Source organism: Vigna umbellata, chromosome 5 (assembly GCF_029865625.1).
Source record: "Vigna umbellata cultivar VRB3 chromosome 5, Vumbellata_1.0, whole genome shotgun sequence".
Classification (NCBI taxonomy): domain Eukaryota; kingdom Viridiplantae; phylum Streptophyta; class Magnoliopsida; order Fabales; family Fabaceae; genus Vigna; species Vigna umbellata.
The window spans coordinates 62,823,208-62,838,322 of NC_142169.1; the positions used below are offsets into that span (position 1 = coordinate 62,823,208).

General features: G+C 27.6%; 2 pseudogenes; both read left to right on the top strand.

Moving 5' to 3' along the window:
• The first annotated feature begins 6,390 nt into the window (after positions 1–6,390).
• On the top strand, positions 6,391–8,179 carry LOC124849079 (berberine bridge enzyme-like 8 pseudogene; annotated as a pseudogene).
• A 2,288-nt stretch (positions 8,180–10,467) lies between these two features.
• On the top strand, positions 10,468–12,592 carry LOC124849072 (berberine bridge enzyme-like 8 pseudogene; annotated as a pseudogene).
• The last annotated feature ends 2,523 nt before the right edge of the window (positions 12,593–15,115 follow it).

Sequence of the window (15,115 nt, forward strand, 5' to 3'; positions counted from 1 at the left end):
TTTTAAAATTCAATTTAAGAAGTCAACTTTCAAAATCAATTAAAAAAATCACTAAATTTTACGAAAATTATCAAATTTTAATATAAAAACACCCCATTTTAAAATTCGGTTAAAAAATTGACTAAATTTTCACATCTAGACGAAGAACTCATTGAATTTCAAATTTAATATTCAATTCTTCCATATTTCGAAATCTTATAAAAACTTCTTCAAGATTTCCAGTTATTAGAGTTTTTTTAAATTCAATTATAATTTTGAAATCCCACATTTTCTTTTTAATTTTTTAATGTTTTTTTAAGGATTTTTACTTGTTTTACTTTAATAAATTGTATTTTAAAATATTAACATATTTTAAATTATATTAAAACATTAACATATTTTAAATTATATTAAAATATTAGAGTAAACTAAATAATATGTAAACAAATTTTAAAATCCGTATATAAATTTTGATATATATTAACATATATTAAATCTGATTTATTACTATCATTATCATTAGTATTATCTTCATCATCTTTATTATCATCATTATTATTATCATTATTATTATTATTATTATCATTATTATTATCATCATTATCATTATTAATATTATGATTATTATCATCATTATTATAATTACTATTATAATTATTATTATCATTGCTATTTTCTTTATTAGTATTATCTTTATTATTATTACTATTATAATTATTATCATTATTACTATTATTATTATTATTACCATTATTACTATTATTATCATTATCATTAATAATTATTATTATTACATTATCAATGACTATTGTTATTATACTCTTTATGGTTATTAATAATAATTATCATTATTATTATTATTATGTTTTTTTATTATTTAATATGTGTTAATTAGTATATTTTAATATAATTTAATATGTGTTAATATTTTAATATTTTAAAATATGATTCTTTAAACTAAATCAAGTATATTTTAAAAAATAAAACAAAAAAATAAAAAATAAAATAAATAAAAAATTATGTTTCGGATTTAAAATCAATACCAGATTTCAAAAACAATAAAAGTGAGTATTTGGATTTAGAAATTGAAAGGAAGTGTTAAACGGATTCTGAAACCTAAAAGAATTGAACGTTTGAAATTCGAAAAAAGTGTTAGTCTAATTTCGAAATTTAGTTAATTTCTTAAGTAATTTTCAAAATTTTGTTAGATTTTAACCAAATTTTTAAATTAATTTACTTATGTAAAACAATAAAAATAAATACAAAATTTAAATCCTGAAGGAACAAAAATCCTTATTCTTAGAATATGACTTGGAGTGAAGAAGAAGATGAAGGTGAACAGAGAAAAGGAAAAAAATTGCTTTTGTGATGAAAACTCAAAAACACCACCACAAAGAGATTAGAGAGAAGAAGGATAGAATCTGCTTATCTAATTTTCTTATATATATATATATATATATATATATATATATATATATATATATATATATATATATATATATATATATATATTTATATTGAATGATAAAAATGTCAACTTGGAGGTGTGAAGAGAAGCCTCCGAAAAAAACCAAATATACTTTTTTGGGACAAACAATATACAAAGTAGAATGGTCCATAAATATATTGTTTAAGATTTTTTTATGCAATGTTTTTATTTTGTGTGAGTTTGTCCATGATTCATTAATATTGAATTTCAAAGTATTAGCAATTAAATGAATATTCAATAAAGTCTCTGTTTTATATGAAAAATTAAGTTATACAAAACTATTATAAAAATTGAATTGATGTTTGAGAGTCGTCATCAAAATTCAATAAGTCTCTTAGGTATAGGAAGAATTTGAATAATTTTGTATCATTCGAATGTTTACCATTTTGCATAAAAAAACATGAAAAGATTTACAATTTGTTAAAAATGTATAGAAAAGTTTCTAATTTTCCCTAGAAAAATATTGTTCGTGATGTTTGTAATTTTTGTCATAAAATTTGCATGACATGATTTGTAATTTTTTTCTACAAAAATTGTAAAAACTATTATTATTTTAGAAAGATTGTTTGAAATTTTATAGTTTTTGCCAAAAATATATATATTAAATGAGAATATTTTGTTTATTTATAGGATGTGAAACCTATATTATGTTTTATTTTTGCTCTTATTCATAGGTGTGTTTTCACTAAAAAAATTATTGTTTTATTAAATGATTGTAAATACAATGAAGAAGTATTATTACAATTGGTGTACGTAAATGTATATGATCCAAGAAATACCCTTTTAAGTGTTGAGTAGTTTATTTTATTTACTCATTATTTAGGTAATTTATCTTATTTATTGATGATTTGACTTGCACAATATGGGTTTATTTTATTGATAAAGTTCATATTGTTTGAGAAAGGAATGTATAATAAGTGTTTATCATAAATGGTTGTAAAAAAAGTAATTTGAGTGACACTTTTGGAAAGATTGAATGATATTAAAGATATAATTATTCTAAGGTGAGACAAAAGAAAGAAAAAAGATGAGTTCGTATTTTGTGATAGACTCTTGATGCCTTTAAAATACACTCACTTATTTAATATTATAATATTAAAAGAGAAAATTAAATTTAAAAAAAAAAACTATGAAAGATTATTGAAGTAAGATAAATTATAACAATATATATTAAGAAAAAATATTAAATAATATATTACTGTAAATGTTTAATAAAAATTAAATATTTATTAAGGGCCTTTGAAGAATATTTAATAATATTAATATAACTTTTTATAATAGCTGTTAGCTATCATATAGCTAAATGATATTTCTAAATAAAATGTTGGGAAAGAATTAAATAGCGGTAAAGAAATGCTGTAAATGGTTGAATTTATAAAAAAAAATGCAAATAAAGCTATAAGAAAGTAAACGAATGATTAAAAATATAATTCATGTTATGAAAGATTGAAAAATATTATCTATGTTGTTTCAATATCAACTTTACTAGTGTTGACCAAACCAATACAAGATGGAGGTATAGGCACAATAAATACCTAATATTTGAATTAGCTTCTACTTTAGTTAACTCTATTTAACGTCTCTTTAATGTATATACGAACAGTCCATTGTATACAAACTTTTATGTGGGTGATCCTTAATTTTCATAAAACTTGGTAAACTTAAAATTAACAAAACTACATTAAATAAATTTATTTTAAATTTTAAAATCTTATCATAATATATTGATCTATATCTTTATAATAGTAGAAACTTTTTCTTAGTCACAATTTTATAGTTTAACCCCTACACTTCACTAGCCGATAATCAATGGTACTTAAGATATAATTACACGAGAATATAAATGATTCCGTTTCCTAGAAATTTAGAGTAATATGCATATTTTAAAACTAACAAAACAATTCCTTGAAAGTAAAATGCATGTTTCCTGTCTTAGCATGTTCTCCTTAAAATAACCATTATTAATTACCGATTTCGTGTCAAACTGATTACAAAGTCAATTTTATGCATAACTAATTTAAAAATATATTATAATAATTAGAGCTATCAAAACCGACTATCCGGCTCGATCCGGTCCAGTCCATCACGGGTTGATCACTTAGTGAACCAACTCAACCCGGTTCATTTATTAGCGAGTCAGAAAAATTCGAACACAATTCGACCCACCACGGTGGGTAAACGGGTTGACTCACTGACTCACTTAATTAAAATTTTTTTAAATTAAAAAAATTATAAACTTTCTATAATTCAAATCTAAATAAGTTTCACTCTCAAATTTCACTCTTAACATGGGGTATTTAATTAATTTTAAAAATACAAAACTTAAATAATTTTTTTAAGCAAAAAAAAATAATAGATATTTTTTTATAAAATTAAAATTAAATTCTAATAAAATAAAATTAGATAGGTGGGTTGGTGGGCCAACCTGACCCACCACGAGTTCAACCCACATGAACCGGGTTCAATGAGCATAGTTGAAATCTGATCCGCATAAAAAAAATACAATATTTGCTCACGGATTGTGATCCATGTTTTGACCGCTCTAACAATAATGATGAAAATTAGAAATTATGAATTTGCTCACCATAAAAATTATTTTGAATTTGACACTGTACAATAAATAGCTTAATTTATTGCATTTAATTAGATTGTAACAGATTTATTATGGTTTGGTAAATTTTTCTTTAACTTTAACAACAAATCGGAATGATATGGACCAAGTAGTTGAAGTAACGAGTTTGTCTTATTAGTTATGGAATAAGTTAAATTTGATCTTAACTATCCTTTAGATCATGTAATAACTTCTTATAATCATAAGTTATTCATGTATGGATTTCTATAAATATTTCTTCAACATATTGTACAAATTTGACATCTCACTCACTTCTTGATCATTAAAATAAGAAATATTTCTAATATTAATTGTAGCTTTAACATGACACCACTTAGTTCCAACCACATTCATTAATGAAAACAAGGATCACAAACCATATTTTTAATATATGTATTTCATTATATGAGTTTCCTTTAACTTAGAAATAAAAGTAGTCAAACCTTCCATTTTTTACAAAACTAAGTATAGTTTAAGAAAAAGCATCTCAATTAATTGTAAGATTTTTTTGAAGTTGACTTTTAAAATCAAACAATCCCTTTTCCTTTCCTTGCAACACATTAATTACACAAACTCATCTAAAGTTTTCCTTTTAGAAAGTAAGGCAAATGGTCAAGAAGAGATAACTAAGATCAACATTTTAGTTATTACTTTATAAATACTTTTGATAAAAAGAGACCAAACTATGCATAGAGAGGAGTGATGGTGGCCTTTTTTAACATCAAAGTCAAAAAAAAAAGGAAGAAAAACTTTTAGGCAACTTTAATCTCTTAATTTATCAAACCCAAATTTAAAGCCATTTAGACTAGGAATTTTTTTTTGACGTGTTTCTCCCTTTCCAGCCATCTTCATCTTCTATTATTTCCTCTATATCCACAACTAATGAATAAACAATCTTATAAAAAAATAAAAAATAAGAAAACTCCAAAAGCGAAGCCCACATTGTGGTATTTTTGTTTAGCTTGGAAGAGATATTTTTTTCTCAAATATTTATTGAATCTATATGTTTCTTTATCTACTTTTACCTTTCTTTTATTCTTAGAATAAAAATTTGTTGTAATATCCTTTCATAAATTAAAAAATATTAATATATTACACAAAGTGATTTTTAATATATACATTAGAAAGTGGTTTTTAAGTCCAACCTGACAAAACTGACTTGTGTAGTGAGGTTTGCATCCACTTATATATTATAAATTAGTTTTATCTCTAGATGTGAGACTTCCAACATAATAAATAAATAACTATTATTTTTAAACATTTTATCAATATTTATTATTTTCGTTTTTTAATTAATTAATTTTCTAAATTACAAATCTGAACTTGTTTTTAAAAAAATTACTTAGAGATCAAGTCATACCAAACAAACACGATTTTGTTACGAAAAAATCATCATAATATTGAACAACTTTTTATCCGTGTAAGTAAAGTCGTATAACTATTGAATGACTTATGTGTCAATGAAGTTGTGAATAATAATGGACAAACACAACTTCAATTTGAGTTAATTACGTTGAACCAAACTTAATCAAAGTAGTGAAAACTAAAAGAAATTATGCTTAAGCTAAAGTTGTGAAAGCATGACATGATTTCTTAGTAAATTTAAAAATAATGAAGTTTTTTACTTTCTCAAAAATTTTGATATATATCTTTTACTTTAAATTAATGTTTAATCATTTAATTAATTAGTTTTCAGCTTCATCACCAAATTTTAAATAACCCCCTACAGCCATAGATTCTTTATTTTGAAATATTTGTTAATGAATTAAAAACAATGTTTTTTATTTCCTTTATCTTTAAATTTTGTTGTTTTTTTAAATTTTATATAACAATATTTTGTATTTTAAATTTTTTAGATAATTCTATTTTTGAAATTATATTTAAAAAATTTACTTTTAAAAAATAAATATATTTACTTTTAATTTTATTTTGTTAATGAAATCATTAAAAAAAGTACTATTATATAATTTTAATAATATAAATTTTAATTTCAGATTTTTTAATAATTTGATGAATAATTTTATATTTTATTAGAATTAGAGTCCAATGCATAATTATTTTAAAATCAAATCCAAATCCGTAATTTCGAAACTAAATTTATTAAAAAAAAAATTCCCTTCTAATTTCATCACAACACTTGCAAAAAAAGTTTATTCTCTCTCTCTCTCAGTGTTTTGAGTTCTATTTAATGTTTTGAAAGTTAATACTTCCCTAAATACAAAGTCAAAATAAACCACTACCATATGTTTGACATTTCTTCTTGGATACTTATAAAATCTCATAGATGATGCCAAATATACTCACTACAAATCTTCTCTTATTTGTTCTCCATTGTTAAAATAACTATAAATGGAAGTCCTTTCTCTTCATAGAATACAATTATCAATATTTCCCACTTTTGTGTTTCTTTCTCTTGTATGGTCATCTTCCTACGCAAACTCAGTACATAACACTTTTCTTGATTGCCTTGTAAACCAATCAGAGTGTTCTCATCCCATAGCCTCAGCAATTTTTACACCAAACAACACCTCATTCTCTTCAGTGTTGCAAGCATACATCAGAAATCTTTGTTTCAACACCTCCACAACCCGAAAGCCATTCCTTATAGTCACCCCATTTCATGTTTCCCAAGTGCAAAGAGTCGTTCGTTGTGCCAAAAAACACAACTTGCTCATAAAAATCCGTAGTGGTGGCCATGACTATGAAGGGTTGTCTTATGTGGCTTCACAGCCATTCTTCATCCTTGACATGTTTCATCTCCGATCCATTAAGGTTGAGAATGAGACTGAGACTGCTTGGGTCGAAGCTGGTGCAACGCTTGGTGAAGTTTACCATAAAATTGGTGAGAAGAGCAAAATTCATGGTTTTCCAGCAGGGGTTTGTCCCACTGTTGGGGTGGGAGGCCACATAAGTGGTGGTGGCTATGGTAATATGATGAGAAAATACGGTCTCTCAGTGGATAATGTTGTTGATGCACAAATGGTTGATGTTGAAGGTAGATTGCTTGATAGAAAATCTATGGGTGAAGATCTCTTTTGGGCCATCACAGGAGGTGGGGGAGCTAGCTTTGGTGTAGTCCTTGCCTATAAAATAAAGCTAGTTCGTGTTCCTGAAACAGTCAGTGTTTTCAGAGTTCGGAGAACCTTGGAGCAAAATGCCACTGATATAGTTTATAACTGGCAGCATGTTGCGCCAACTATCGACAACGATCTTTTCCTGAGACTTACCTTGAATGTTGTAAACAGTACACAAAATGGAACAAAGACTATAAGAGCGACATTCGTAGCTTTATTTCTTGGTGACTCCAACAGCCTTGTTTCTCTCTTGAATGAGAAGTTCCCTCAATTGGGTTTGAAGCAATCTGACTGCATCGAAACAAGTTGGCTTCGTTCGGTGTTGTTTTGGACAAACATTGACATTATAACACCTGTTGAGGTTTTGCTTGATAGACAACCACGATCACCTGTAAACTACTTGAAAAGAAAATCTGACTATGTGCAGAAACCAATTTCTAAAGAGGGTTTTGAAGGGATTTGGAAGAAGATGATTGAGTTGGAGAATGTAGCATTTCAATTCAATCCTTATGGTGGAAAAATGGCTGAAATTCCATCGACAGCAACTCCTTTCCCTCATCGAGCAGGGAACCTATGGAAGGTTCAATACCAAACAAATTGGAATCAGGCAGGGAAAGAGGTAAGAGATCATTTCATAAACTTGACAAGAATACTTCACAAGTACATGACTCCTTTTGTTTCCAAAAATCCAAGAGGGGCTTTCTTCAATTATAGGGACATTGATTTAGGAATTAACCACAATGGTGAGAACAACTATGCAGAAGGAAAAGTTTATGGAGTAGAGTATTTCAAGGATAACTTCGAGAGGTTGGTTCAAATAAAGACAAAGATTGATCCTCATAACTTCTTTAGGAACGAACAGAGCATCCCTGTACTGCCAAATCCTATCGAAAAATAATTAAGACTTAGCTTAAGGCTTATCATGGATGATTAAGTTTGTAACCCAAATTAATGAGAAATTACTATAAATATTATAGTTATTAAATCACATTAATGAATAATTTATCATATATATATTTAACAATATCATTAATTTACTCACAAATTTTCTTCTTGGATATTTGCTTAGCTTTTTTTCCTTTCTTATATGGAAATGAATTTTAGATTATGTAATATGAAAATTGAAGATATATTTTAAATTGTATAATTTTAAATACATGTTTAAATTTTAATTGTACAAATTATACTGGATTTTAAAATTACACAGTTTAAAATACATTTTTGAATTTCATAATCTATAATATATGTTTCAATTATGAAAAATATATTTCATGATCTAAAAATATATTTTAAACTATATAATTCAAAATATATTTTTAAATCATATAATCTAAAAAAAAATTGGAATATTAGATTATAAACTACAAAATGTATTCTGAGATTTGTGATTATCTCTCATAATTTAGCGGTTTTTGTTTCATAGTTTAATTGTCTTTATTGTTAACGTTATAGGTGGGATAGTGCCTTTCAACACATTTATTTAAGCCTACCTCCACAAAATGTATTCTGATATTTGTGATTATCTAGTTGATCTTTGTTTCATGATTTAATTTGTCTGTATTTGTTTTCATTATTATAAAATCACTAATGTTTCAACAACAATGTTTTTAATATTTTTAATTAAGGATGATAAGACGAGTCATCCGCGCAAAAAGATTGTAATATAAGATAAATAAGAAGGTTAATCTTTTTAAATATACAACATGATTTCGATAATGCAATGTGATTATATTCTAGTGTCGATCTTAATGATTGGATAGTAGGTTCATTAAAAGAAGGTGTATGTATAAGTTATTGTTCATTTATGTTTATTTAAAATAATTATTCATTTGTATTTATTTTTTTCTCTATGTAAAAGTAATTTGGTCATTTGTGTTCGGTTCATTTAAGAATAATGTCCAGTTTATCTAAGAATAAATTTCTTATTAAGTTTCCTCTATTGTTTTAGTCCACCTCAAAATCATTTTTACTTTCAATATACTTATACTTAAAAATTATAAATTATAAATATTATTTATTTTAAGAAATAAATTTATAAAATTTATTACAATTTAATTAAATAAAAATAAAATTATTAAAGTTTTTATGTGAATCTTGGACTAGTATGCAAACTCACAAACAAATATTATGTGAGACGAATTAACTCCGTTTTCTTTTTGACCAAATACAGGTGGATCAAAACAAGATGAACAAACCTGTATTTTCATCCATATTTTTAATCCAAAGTAACAACCCGTTATTTAGAAGAATATATGATTTTATGTAAAAAAGAATTATTTTTATGAAAAAAACCTTGTTTCGAATTTTTATCAGTTATATAAAAAAGTACAAGCGGTGTAATAAGATAGAAACAAACAAAAATTTATTAAATAATGATACATATTTATATTTATTTGATACACATTATAAAAGTAAAATGATTATAAAAAATAAATTTTTATATTTTTAAAATAAAGTAAAAAATATGAAATAAATATAAAAAATTATGTGTTATATAATTTTTCATGTGTTTGTGATGCAAAGGGTGTGACGTGTGTTCTAACCACAACACAAGTTTTTTTACATCAACGCCTCAATGTTGCGTGATGCATTACATAATGACAATGAAGTGTTTACTTTTGGTAGGTTCCACGTGATGTGGAAACAACAAACCTGGAGCCACATGTAGTTGGCACTTGTACTATAATGTACCAGAAACTCATCCTAGTCAATTCATCTATGGTTTAATAGCCAATTTAGTCCCCACTTTGGTTGAAAAATCTCAATTTAGTCCCTCGTTATAAAAGTGTTTTACATTAGTCCTAACTTTTAAAATAGTGGATCAGATTGGTCCCTTTCGTTAAATATAAGTTAACGAAATTAATGGATGATGATGTGACACAGCTTAAAGCTGATGTGTTAGATTGGTCCCTCGTTAGCTTTAAGTTGTGTCACATCATCATCCATTAATTTTGTTAACTTATATTTAAGAGAAAGGACCAATCTGACATTTTAAAAGTTAGGACTAATTCAAAACACTTTTATAACGAGGGACTAAATTGAGATTTTTCAACCAAAGTGAGGACTAAATTGGCTATTAAACCTTCATCTATAGTCTTGCAAAAGAATATATATTCTCCATTTTATACTTTTATCTTTCTTTTCTTTAGCAAAATTCTACTAAATTTTTAAATTTTAAGGATAGTTTTTATACCAATAATTAAATCAAGCAATGCATGTGTACAATAAAGTTTATATATACCTTTTCTTACACATCTTTATGTAAATAATTTACTTGAAAATTTGTTCTCTACTCTTTGCTTGGCCTGATGTTTTTAGTTATTAGATATTTTTCCATTTAATTTTGTACACCCGTTTTTTTAATTTCCTTTACTTATTTTTCTTGCTCAATTGCAAAATGTGTCTCTGATTTCTCTTTTAAATTTTTATTTCTCCACATAGTTCTCAACCCCTACAATGGAACTGCTTTCTTCTAGAACACTACTTCCAATTGTTCTGTGGCTTTCTCTTCTTTGTTCATATTTTGCTCCAAATTCAGCTGACAACACTTTTGTTCACTGTCTTGTGAATCAATCTGAGTCATCTCTTCCCATATCTGCAGCAATTTTCTCACAAAACAGTTCTTCATTCTCTTCAGTTTTGCAAGCTTACATCAGAAACCTTCGTTTCAACACCTCCACAACCCCTAAGCCATTTCTCATTGTCACCCCATTTGATGTTTCCCATGTCAAAGCAGCAGTTGTTTGTGCAAAAAAACACAACTTGTTGATGAAAATTCGCAGTGGTGGCCATGACTATGAAGGGGTGTCGTACGTGTCTTCACAGCCATTCTTCCTCCTTGACATGTTCAATCTCCGATCTATCGACATTGACATCGAATCCGAGAGTGCCTGGGTCCAAGCTGGTGCAACGCTTGGGGAAGTTTATTATAGAATTGCTGAGAAGAGTAAAACTCATGGTTTCCCAGCAGGGGTTTGTCCCACTGTTGGGGTGGGTGGTCATATTAGCGGTGGTGGTTACGGCAATCTCATGAGAAAATATGGCACTGCAGTGGACAATGTTGTTGACGCACAAATAGTGGATGCTCAAGGTAGATTCCTTGATAGAAGAACCATGGGTGAAGATCTCTTCTGGGCTGTTAAAGGTGGTGGAGGAGGTAGCTTTGGTGTGATACTTGCCTACAAAATAAAACTAGTTCGAATTCCTGAGAAGGTAACTGTTTTCAAAGTAGACAAAACCTTGGAGCAAAATGCCACCAACATAGTTTACAATTGGCAGCATGCTGCCCCTAGCATTGACAATAACCTTTTCATTAGGCTCATCTTGGAGGTGGTAAACTGTGCAGAAGTTGGAACAAAGACTGTGAGGGCTACCTTCATAGCCCTCTTTCTGGGTGACTCCAAAAACCTTGTTTCTGTCATGAAGGACAAGTTTCCTCAACTGGGTTTGAAGCAATCAGATTGCATTGAAACAAGCTGGCTTCAATCTGTGATGTTTTGGGACAACATAGACATTGCAACCCCAGTTGAGATTTTGCTTGAGAGACAACCTCAGTCTTTGAAGTACTTGAAAAGGAAATCTGACTATGTGAAGAAGCCAATTTCCAAGGAGGGTTGGGAGGGGATTTGGAAAAAGATGATTGAGTTGGAAAAATCAGTGATGTTTTTCAATCCTTATGGTGGAAGAATGGCTGAGATTCCATCAACAGAAACTCCTCTCCCTCACCGAGCTGGGAACCTATGGAAGATCCAATACCAAGCAAATTGGTTTGAGGCAGGGGAAGAGGTAGCACATCACCACATAAACCTGCTAAGAGAACTTTACAAATACATGACACCCTTTGTCTCCCAAAACCCAAGACAGGCTTTCATGTGTTACAAGGACTTGGATTTGGGCATCAACCACCACGGTTTTCTTGGCTACCTTAAAGGAAGAGCTTATGGAGTTCAATATTTCCAGGATAACTTCAAAAGATTGGTTGAAATAAAGAGCAAGGTTGATCCTACCAATTTCTTCAGGACTGAACAAAGCATTCCGGTACTTAGCCATTTGGAGTTCAGAAAATTTATTACTGCAAAATCTATACTTTCGGTTTTGTTCGGCTTGTTTGCAATACATTGGATTCGGAACCTCAAGTAACACATGCACCAGATTTCACTTGTAATTGTTTACTTTATGTATATTTTTTATCTTCCCGACAATATCGTGGTATCAGTGAAGAACTTGAACGGATTTCGATCTTGAAAAACTTGGTATTGGAAGTAATACTAAGAAGCATTGCTCATATTTTAGTTAGAAAAGACGGTGAAGCCTCTGCTATGTTTATGAGGAGTATGGTGAGTCAGACTATACTTCATTACGTTGAAAATGACATTGTTGATCATGTTTTTTTTACCATGAATAAAGTCTATTGTTAGCTAGCTGTTATTATAAATTTAAGGTTGTGTAAAATTGACATCTTCACAATTTTCTTGCTTATGCTCTAAAATTATCTTATTTCTACCTTTAATAGCCTTAACAAAAGACTCAACCAACATACTTTGAAACTCAATTCCTTAACTAAATTCTTCTGCCCAGTTTATTATTCGTGTTCAAAATTGATGTGCTTTGAGTAAAGGAGTTGAATTACAATTACGAATACTTTGATTTTGTTTATGAATCTCGATAAATATATTAGGAATATATTTAAACTATTAAATTCACTTTAAAAAAAACAGCCAAAAAAATAAAGTGACAAAAACAACTCACACATGTTGATTAGACTGATGAGAAAAAAAGGAACGAAAGGACACTATTACTCTGATATTTCAGTGGTACCCAGTGGATGCAAGTCCTGTCACTATTGCGGGTGCAGACACAATAATTTCAGGATCCTATCAATAATTCAGCAGTTTGAAAAACCAGTTGGATTAAGAAGTAAAAATAAAAAAGGAATGAAAAAATTGGGTAAAATTTTATGAGCAATTTAGCAGATTTAATAAATTAAAGCTAATATTATTTTTCCTTTTAATAAATTTTTACACATATTTTATGCTTACTATTTTATTTTTTAATCTTTTTTAAATTTTTTCATGGCCAAAATACTCCTAAGAATTATAATTTTATATATTTAATTAATTTGAACAAACATCAGTATATTTATTTGAAATATTTAGTATATTTTTTCATAAATTATAATTTTTTTAATTAGATTAAGATATAAAAATTACAACTTTTTATAAAAATTAAAATTTTAATTCAGTTACACTAACTAAATAGAACTTATTAAAAAATAAGTTAAATTAAATTTAATATAAAAATACATAAATTTGATCCAACCAAATATCTTTTATACTAAATTAAACAATAAGCTTATTCAAATCCTATATAACCCATCCCAAGAATACCCATCAAGTACATGGCTACTTGTGGAGTTTTCTTTTGCATTATTAGAAATTAGAAGAAAGAAAACGTTTGTTTGTGAGGAAATGTTGCAGGTACATTTACAGCAGCTGTTGGTGTAATCAGGAGTTTGGTACCTATTAACTTAAGAGGAGTCACATCCTTCAGTCTGTGTAGCATACAGTGAATAGTGATAAAATGATATATATATTTATGTTTATTTTATATATTATAAGAATAAAATTTATTTAACATATATTATAAAAAATAAATTTTATATTTTTAAAAAATAAAAATAAAAAGCAAAAAAATTAATATAAATTTTTATAACATTCCAATTATATAGTATTAAAAATATAAAAAGCTATCAACATAATTAATAAAATAGATAATTTAATAAACAAAAATATAATATTAATTTATAATCATCTAACATAATTATAAAATCAAGTTTTATATACAAAGTACTGACATCAAAACTATACACATGAATGATTATCTAAAATCATTAAAACTAATGAGCATAAAACATTAAAACTTTTACATGGGTCACTCCATCTAATGCTTGTACCACCATCACATCATCACCCTCTGCTTATACTTACAAGATGATCATTGTCAAAACAAATAACGCACAAGAGTATTCCAACAAAACATAAGCAAGCGGGGTAAACTAGTAACACAAAACAATTTATAATATACATTAACATTTATTTTACAAGAGTCATATTTCACATAAATCAATACAAACATCTTAATCATGTTAATACCTAGACTAGACTATCCAAATTTGGTATGAAAGCTGAACTATGGCGAGTTGTGCACTTGTGATGGATTTTATTGTTTTGTAAAATCATTGTCAATGAGTTTCATCATATCACACTCACAATGTTAGTTTAGACTAAGACTTTATGCTACTTTCACCACATGCATCAATTCTCTCTACTTGAGAATGAATGATCATTACAGTTTTAGGATAACTCCCAAGATTGAGCTTCCTGCATTCATAACAACAACACTTTGTTACATCCATTAAGAATCCTCCCTAGGACTCTTACACACCTCATTCAATTTAAACATATGTTCAAACCCTTACCACAAATAATACAACAAATCATTATAACTTCTAAAACCATACACATAAATGAAAGCATTCAAAAACACCCAAGAACAAAGACTCACTCGCTCAATGAATAGCCTCTACTCGCCCAACGAGAGGCAAAACAACAAACCTTCCAAGCTTAGCAAGCTGATTTGCTCAACCTCTGGAACTCATTGTCAAGAGTCCCTTAAACTCGCCTAGCAAGCCCATTTTGTTCGCCCAGCCTTACTGCATAATTTTGCACCACCAAAACTATGTAATTAGCATTGTTAAAACATATATGACATATTCTAATCATTTTTACCAACTTCTAACACTCCTAGATTGAATTATAAACTATTATGGACCTAAAAAAAAAAGTGTTAAACCCAACTTAAACTAGTTATCAACTATTTCACCACAAGATTTTACTTAAAAGCATCTAAAATCTTTCATTTGAGACCAAAATTGAATTCTACAAGTTCTAGCTCATTTTTAAG